We start from the raw sequence: 8,987 nt of genomic DNA on the forward strand, positions 1-8,987 counted from the left end.
TGGAGGATTAGGGCAAAAATGGTAGATTAGGAGGAGTGTTTCCAGGCAGGAGCAGAGTCTGACAAGATACAAGGGAAGAGTCGGATGACAATGAGAAAGAACATTCCTGTCTAATGTGTTGGCAAGGAGGATGGGTGATGTTGGGTGGCTGTGTTGGGAATGCTTCCTGGGAAATAACAAATGCTGGAGAATTGAAGTGGAATACAATCAGACTGGGTAGTAAAACTTGAATTCTAATCTTAGCCTTTTCACCAACTGATTGTGTAACTCGAGGTGGGGAGCTAGTTGAGGTGTATACGTCAGTGGTAGAGCACTTACTTCTCATGCATACGGTCCTGGGTTCAGTCATTAATATCAAAAAGAAAAGAAAAGGAAAAAAAGGAAAGGAAAGAAAACAAAGCAACAAAGCAAAACTCATTCCTTCACGAGTTTCTGTGTGCCCACGAGACGTGGAAAGCTGAAGAGGTTCTTGGAGAAGGCTTTTGACTTTATCTTATACATCTTTGATAGGCGATGGCTAATGAATTTACCATAGGGACTCCATTTAACAACTGATTTTAAAATAGAACACATAATCTATACAACATTGCTAGTACTAAGTGGTGGCCCCTCTTTATGTATTATAAATTCATCTTTAGCCACTCTATCTTATGCCTGATATTCAATGAAAGAAATAAAATACGTTCAAAAAATTACACATTTTACCTAAAAATTTTTTATTTACTTCCTAACTTCAAGTTATTTATTTACAGATCTCTTCAATGCATGAGTATGCTAGTACAAAAATTTATGTTGCATTGTATTTGCCGATGTTATTCCATGAGAATGTTCTAACTTCTAAGTCTTATATCTAGTAGTTTATTTTGCTCACTTATTTTAATGTGATTTCAGACTCAAAAATTAAAGTACCTACATTTAACATTTATTGGCAATTTAATGTCTATATCAGAAAAAATAAATCACATTATCCTGAGTAGATCCATCATTAAGTACAGTAACTGCTTTTCTAAGGTGGAAAGTTTTGAATCTTCTGTTTTTTTTTCCATTTCAGGTGATTCTTTCTTTGTTAACTTCATAAATATAGTATTTATATTTCATGCACATATTGAATTGGGACTTAAAATACATTGAGAAGTCATATTAGACCAAATGAGTACAAAAGCTGTCTTTGAACTAACAATTATTCTCCTACCTCAACTTCCCAAGGGCCAACATTATAGGTGTGCATTACTATACATAGGAGATTTAAATATTTTGATGACTTTATATTTAAATCTTGTTTTAATATTTTTCTATATTTGAAGCGCTGACTTCTGTTTTTATTTACAACAGTTTCTCCTAAATGGTAGATCTTTCTCCACCTTTGGATTCCTATAGATTCATTTCTTTGGATTCATTAAGAGTGTTTTTACCAAGTAGGTGCTTAGTTAACACATACTGTTTGAATGTTCAACATCTTACTGCCACACATCTACTGCTATTCAGTTACACAATGTCACAACAGAACTTGAAAATGAGTCAAGGGAGTGTCGTGGGGAAAACTGAATTCAGTCTGAAAGTGACTTCCTGGATGATCACAATGAGCTCAACACAGAAAGGGAGGTGGGGCTGAAATTATGGCTGGCTGGTGAGACCAAGTAATTGTTCATAATAGGAGCTAGTTTTAAAGGTGTTGACTCTTAATCTTCAGATCCACAGGGAGTGGCAAGAAAAACCTTGACAGTTTCTATTCTTAACCAAAAAGAATAGGGAATGTAGAATTGTATTATACACAAAACATAAGAATTAGTTCTCCATTAGACTTGGTTTTAGTCCTGCAGTTATATAATTTTCAAGGCAACCTGCCAGGTTGATTGATACAGGCTTTAAAGAAATGACAGAGATCGTTAGCATGCAGAAGACGGACTCATGTTAGAGACACTGACACTGGGGAGTCTTTCCTGTTGAGGGTGAAAGAGAGGGATTATGACTAAAATAGTATCTTTAAGTTGGTCACTCTTAAGCTTTGGAATATTTATCCTTTAATACCTATTGTGTCTTGGCTTAGATGGGAGGATGACTCATTCAGCGATGTTCATCAAAACATTATGAGTAAAAATCAAAAGAGAACCCAGCAACATCCTGAAGCTGATGATCTAAAGGGTGTGACCAGTCGTGTTTTGTCCTTGAAGTTTGTTTATTCATCTAGTTCAGGAAATATAGTCATATGAATGGTCATGAATTTGTCATAGCCTCCTTTACAGAGTTACTGTAGTGGGAGAGAATAATTATAAAAGAAAAGAAAACAAACAGACAAAAAGGAGGAAAATGGAAAATAAAATGAAGGTAATACAACTTCCACACCTAAGGCCCAACAATCGATGCAAAAGGGTGGAAAAGATATAAAAGCCAGAAGAGCAGGAGGTGGCCATGAGACTGTTTCTCCTAGAAATGTCAGAAGCGATTCTTACCAAGTCTCACCAACATGGCTGCCTACACATGAGCTAATGGATGTTGAGAAGGCACACAAGGCCTTAACCATAAACAAAGGACTGTGGACAACAAAAGAATGTTGAAAGCAGGCATGGCAGTCTTCTCCAGGGAAAAGCACACTGATTGCTTATTCAATACCAAGTGGTCATCCTGAAAACATATATCCAAGTTACATTATATATACTGGCAGGATTATATTTAGGAGGTGTGTGTGTGTGTGTGTGTGTGTGTGTGTGTGTGTGTGTGTGTGTGTGTGTGTGTAACAACAACAAGTGAAAAAAGAGGCCATAAATTTGAAAGTGAACACAGAAGTATACATGGAAAGGTTTTAAGGGACAAAAAGAAAGAGGAAAATGATGTAATCATTATCTCAAAAAGTGAAAAAAATATTAAAAAATAAAAGTAATGTGTATTGCCTACCTAAAAAAGGCTATAAAATTATATTTAATTGTGAATGCTTCACTCCTTCTTTAAAAGGGGAACAAGAATACCCTTGGCAGGGAAGAGAGAGGCAAAGATTAAAACAGAGACTGAAGGAACACCCATTCAGAGCCTGCCCTACATGTGGCCCATACATATACAGCCATCCAATTAGACAAGATGGATGAAGCAAAGAAGTGCAGGCCGACAGGAGCAGGATGTAGATCGCTCCTGAGAGACACAGCCAGAATACAGCAAATACAGAGGCGAATGCCAGCAGCAAACCACTGAACTGAGAATAGGACCCCTTTTGAAGGAATCAGAGAAAGAACTAGAAGAGCTTGAAGGGCTCGAGACCCCATATGTACAACAATGCCAAGCAACCAGAGCTTCAAGGACTAAGCCACTACCCAAAGACTATACATGGACTGACCCTGGACTCTGACCTCATAGGTAGCAATGAATATCCTAGTAAGAGCACCAGTGGAAGGGAAGCCCTGGGTCCTGCTAAGACTGAACCCCAGTGAACTAGATTGTTGGGGAGGGCGGCAATGGGGGAGGGTGGGGAGGGAACACCCATAAGGAAGGGAGGGGAGGGGATGTTTGCCCGTAAACCGGGAAAGGGAATAACACTCGAAATGTATATAAGAAATACTCAAGTTAATAAAAAAATTATATTTAATTATAAAGACATTCATTTTACATATTAGGTTAAAATTGGGTAATGATCGGATTTTAAAATATAAACAAATTTAAGGATTGTAATTATATGTAATTATAACTTGTAAGCAGTTAGAAATGAGATGGGTAATGATACCTCATTTCCACCTGTAGACATTATTTTACTTTTCTTACATGTAAAAATAGAGTTTACACACCATTCTCACAGCCTTATGAAAACTAAATTCAGTCAAAGGAAGTAAAACAAACTAGTGAGCTTAAGGCACCAGGCATCTTGAGTCCACCGCAGAGGAGCCATTCTCTCAGTAGGAGTGCTTAAGGCCGTGCGTGTTGATTTAGGGGTCATGGGTACTAAAGAGCAGAAGAATCATTCAGCTTGCAAATGGCACCCATCACATTTACACATTATTTTGATTGAGACCATTCTTCTCCCGAAAGCATCCATATAAGCTTGACTAAAAACAAATCACATTCATCAAAACCTGGCATGGCTTTCACACGGGCCTTCAACTGTTTTCTCGAATGTCCTCATGATACTTTCAATTAGGTCTTCACAGTAAGTTCTGAAAAAAAAAAAGCATCTTACTGGTAGACATTTTTGTATTTTGTTAAATGAAAAAAATGACCATCTATCCTTTTCAAGTCTTTCTTAACATTCACGTTATTTTTCTCCTATAGAAAGTGTGATGGTTAATCTTGAGTGAACTTGATGAAACTTAAAATCACCTAGGAGACAAATCTCTCGATGTGTTTATGATGGTGTTTAACTGAAGTGGGAAGACTTACTAGGAAGGTGGGCAGTACCATTCCATGCACTGTGATCCCTGAGCAAAGATGTGAACAAGTGGAGAACCAACATTTACCTCTCTCTGCTTCCTGCTTCCTAACAAAATGTGACTAGCATCACAGCTAAAGTCACTCTCACTGCCCCCTAACACACAATGATGGACCATATCCTCAAACTCTGGGCTAAATTAACCCCTTCTATCTTTAAATTCCTTTTTGTCTAGAATCTGATTGAAGCAGTAAAAAAAAAATGGAACCGTGTGGCCATCACTGCCATAATTCTGATCATACATCTTTAGGCCGTTGAAATGGGTTTGGAAGTGGTATGATCAAGCTTGGAGCTGTGGGCTAGAGAATCCCTAGACTGTCCCAAGCACAAAAGTAACCAGGCCATTCTCATGGGATCTTGGAAGACCAGAGTGCCAAGAGAAATGTGGAAAATGGGGACACAACTCATGAGTTTTCAGAAGAGATTGAGGATTCTATCAAGTACTAGATTGGGTAGCATTTCTCTTATAGTCCAGCAAGAATCTAAGAGGACAGCAGATAGGGCAGGAAGTTAAGGACAATGTACACTTTGGAAAGGAAAAGTCTATCGACAAATTAAAAGGTGCAGACAAAGAGGCCCTGAGAAGAGGTCTGCAGTTGTAAAAAAAAGATCAGTGTGTTTAAAGAGCATCCCCATGCTCTGTGCTGAGACAACAAGAGAGGTTCCCAAAGGTGAGACTCCACATATAGGTTCTAATTTATGAAAACACAAATTTATTTAGAAGAAGGAAACCCAAATTGAAAAATTTCCTGCTCAAAACCAAACCATTCCAGAACTGTTTTCTAAATTTCAGCTGCTAAGGTACACCAACATCATCATAGCTGTGACAGGTGAAGGCTAGACTCCATCTTGAATGGCAGAGCAACTTGGTAGCATTATTCATACAGTTCTAGATTTGTAGGCATGCAGAGTGTAAGAGTTCTGGGTCAGACAGATTTACACTAAGGTTAGAGGTAATCTATGGTAGAGTCAGGTTCCCTGCAAGGAGGTCCAGTGTAATCACTGCAAAGCTGTAAAGCCCGACTTGCACTGAAGACTTTAGGGTGCTGGAGATGCCAGGTCTGTGTGACAACAAAGTAGGAAAGTCACAAGCATAGAGTAGAACTGGTCCAAGAGAAAGGCCTCAAATAATACAAATAGGAGAACTGGAAGGTTCGAGTTACCAAGACTGTTGGAGATCAATGATGCCATTAAAAATAGCCCCAGATGTGGGGCCGAGAACCACAAAACCTGATGGTTTTCCTGCTGGTTTCTGGAATTTATTTGGTCTGATCTTTCCATGCTATGCTTCTATTCCTTTTGAATGGGGATGTTTATTCAGTGCCATTGGACATTAGAAGTATATAACATACCTTTTATTTGATAGAGGCTTACAATTAAGAGATTATCTGAGACTCTGCACTTAACATGTTTCAACTATTTGTCACTGTTAAAAGAGTTCACAGAAGCCCAGCCCACCATGTTGACTGCCTATAAAACTCTATGCAGCCCACAAGGCCAACTAATAGCTTTCCCAAGCTCACCTCAACTTGCTTCCTGTTCTAAAAGCTTTAGCCAGACTTCGGGGGCACTGGTAAGAAATTTCTCTGCCTCAGGAATCTCCCATGGAAACCTCAGTTTGAAGAACATTAGAGAAACTCAAGCTAACCCATGAAGGTCTGGTAAGAGTTCCCCCTGAGACCCTGAGGAATTCCCCAAGCCCACCACACTGACTGTTAGAAAATCTCCAGTTGGCCTATGAGGCACTAGCCAAAGTTCCTCATCCACAGGTCCCCTTAGAAATACCCCAAGCCAATGGCACCCCACTGACAGACAGCCCTCCACATATCAAAGCTGCCGATAACAAACACAAATACCAACCTAATCCTACAGTCCAGGTCACATCACAAAATCATCACAAATACAAATATCAATATAGAACAAGCTGGGTCCCCCAACACCAAAATCATAGTGATGATCCTTATTAGGAACAACCTAGAATAAACTCAAAACATGAAATTCAAAAGAACATTTATAAACTTGCTCAACGAGTTTAAGAGTTGAAAGAAGAACAACAATATCAACCAACCAGACCCCCAGAGCTCCCAGGGACTAAACCAACCAAAGAGTATACATGGGGGGAGGGGGGGTGAACCATGACTCCAGCTACCTATGTAGCAGAGAATGACCTTGTCTGGCATCAATAGGAGGAGAAGTCTTTGGTCCTGTGAAGTCTCATTTTCCAAGTGTAGGGGAATGCCAGGGTATTGAGGTGGGAGGGGAAACATCCTCATAGAAGCAGAGGAGGGGGAATGGGAGAGGAGGAAATCAGGAAGAGGGATAAAATTTGAAATGTAAATACATAAACTCTCCACTAAAAAAAAGGAGTTGAAAGAGGACATAATCACCTGAACAAACTTAAGGAAAACAGAAGGAAAAAAAATAAAACAAAACAAAAACCAGACAGAAGCCCAAGAAAACACAGAGAAATGAAATAAGGGCTACAATTCAGAATATGAAAGTATAACCAATAATGGGGTAGAAATACTGAAAAAAACAACTGAAATAAAGCTGGAAATGAATATTTCAACAAGCCAGATAAAACTCTTGGATACCCTTTCTAACAGGATGAGTCATGTAGAAGGCAGAATACTAAGATTTTAAGACAAGGTATAAAAATTGGATCATTCAATCAAAGAAAATGATTAATTTAAAAAGTCCACATGAAGAAAAGATGTAAGATTTTTGGAAACTGTGCTAAGACCATATCTATGAGTCACAGGCATAGAATGTGGAAAAGAGTTCCAGATAAAAGGCATAATCTATAGTGAAGTTTTGATGCAAGTGAGAAACGATAATTTCTCAGAAAAAAAAATTGATAGAATCTGAGAAATGACACCCAAGGCTGTACTCTGCCTCCATATGTATAAGCACATATATGTAAAAGCACACACAAGCACATGCACACATGCATACACACACGCATGCATGCATACGTGCACACACATGCTCAAACATTTGTCTGATGACAAATAGCTGTGTTCTGGCCTCTGTATTGAAGAAACAAATGAAGCAGTTGGGATTGATAGGATCTGTGGTTATGGGAGAAAACAAACTGCTTGGCTTAAGCTGTTCTCCAAAATGTCAAGGCTTTCATGACTGGGATTAGTGATTCCATTTGCTGTTTGTTTATATTACGTAACGAGATTGATTATTATATACTCGTGTCCACTCATTTTATTATAACCTCATTGCTTATTGTTATTTTAATAAATCATAAAAAAGGCATAATCTAATTAATCTAATACTAAAACCAGATAAAGACATAACAAGAATAATCAAGCTATATGGCAATATCTTTGATGAATGTAGATGTAAAAATTCTCTACAAAATGCTTGTAAAACCTTATCCCTGAACACAGCATGCAGCAATAATAAGCTATTAAGAAATCTGCCCATTGTCACAACAGTAGTGGCTCATTATGGAGTCAACTAATTGATTCCTGGTTAGATTTGAGGTCTATCCCACAGAAGAAAAATCAATGCTTGGTAAGGTAAACATGGTCCAAAGCTCATAGATGGGAAGTTGTTGATTGATCTAGTGAGGGATCTGTTGTTTTTCTTAATGGTCATACTGTTAGACAAATCTTCTAAATATACTTGTGACTATAGCCATAAATCAGTGTTGCTTTCAACACCATGGTCATAGAAACTCTCTTTTTCTGTTTCTAGTGGCTGTGCAGAAATTCATAACGTGTACATGCTGAGAATACATGTTTTTGAGAGCTCAACTATACTACAGTTTCTGTATCACCACTTCCACCAACTCTTCAGGTAACATTACAAAAGAGGTGGAAAGAGTATAATAATTAGAGGGTGGGGAGTAATGCTGGGAAGCGCTAGCTTCTGGATATGATGTAGCCACTGGACTCATGAACTGACGGTAGATGTAATTGTCTTCAAGACCCACATAAGAGCAAACCAGATCAAATTTCAGCATGAATGAAGGGGAATGACTATTGAGACCCTCATTTATCTGAAGAGCTATTAGCATTTGATTGAAAATGGGATCTCATAAAACTGCAAAGCTTCTGTAAGGCAAAGAACACTGCCATTAGGACAAAACGGCAACCAACAGATTGGGAAAGGATCTTTACCAATCCTACATCTGATAGAGGGCTAATATACAAGATATACAAAGAACTCAAGAAGTTGGACTCCAGAGAATCAAATAACCATATTAAAAATGGGGTACAGAGCTAAACAAAGAATTCTCAGCTGAGGAATATTGAATGACTGAGAAGTACCTAATGAAATGTTCAACATCCTTTGTCAACAGTGAAATGCTAATCTAAAGAACCCGGAGTTCCACCTCACACCAGTCAGAATGGATAAGATCAAAAACTCAGGTGACAACAGATGCTGGCAAAGATGTGGAGAAAGAGGATCACTCCTCTATTGGTGGTATTGCAAACTGGTACAACCACTCTGGAAATCAGTATGGCGGTTTGTCAGAAAATTGGACATTGAACTACCTGAGGACCCAGCTATACCACTCCTGGGCATATACTCAAATGATGCTCTAACATACAACAAAGAC

The sequence above is a fragment of the Rattus rattus genome, chromosome 11 (genome assembly GCF_011064425.1).
Source record: "Rattus rattus isolate New Zealand chromosome 11, Rrattus_CSIRO_v1, whole genome shotgun sequence".
Lineage (NCBI taxonomy): Eukaryota > Metazoa > Chordata > Mammalia > Rodentia > Muridae > Rattus > Rattus rattus.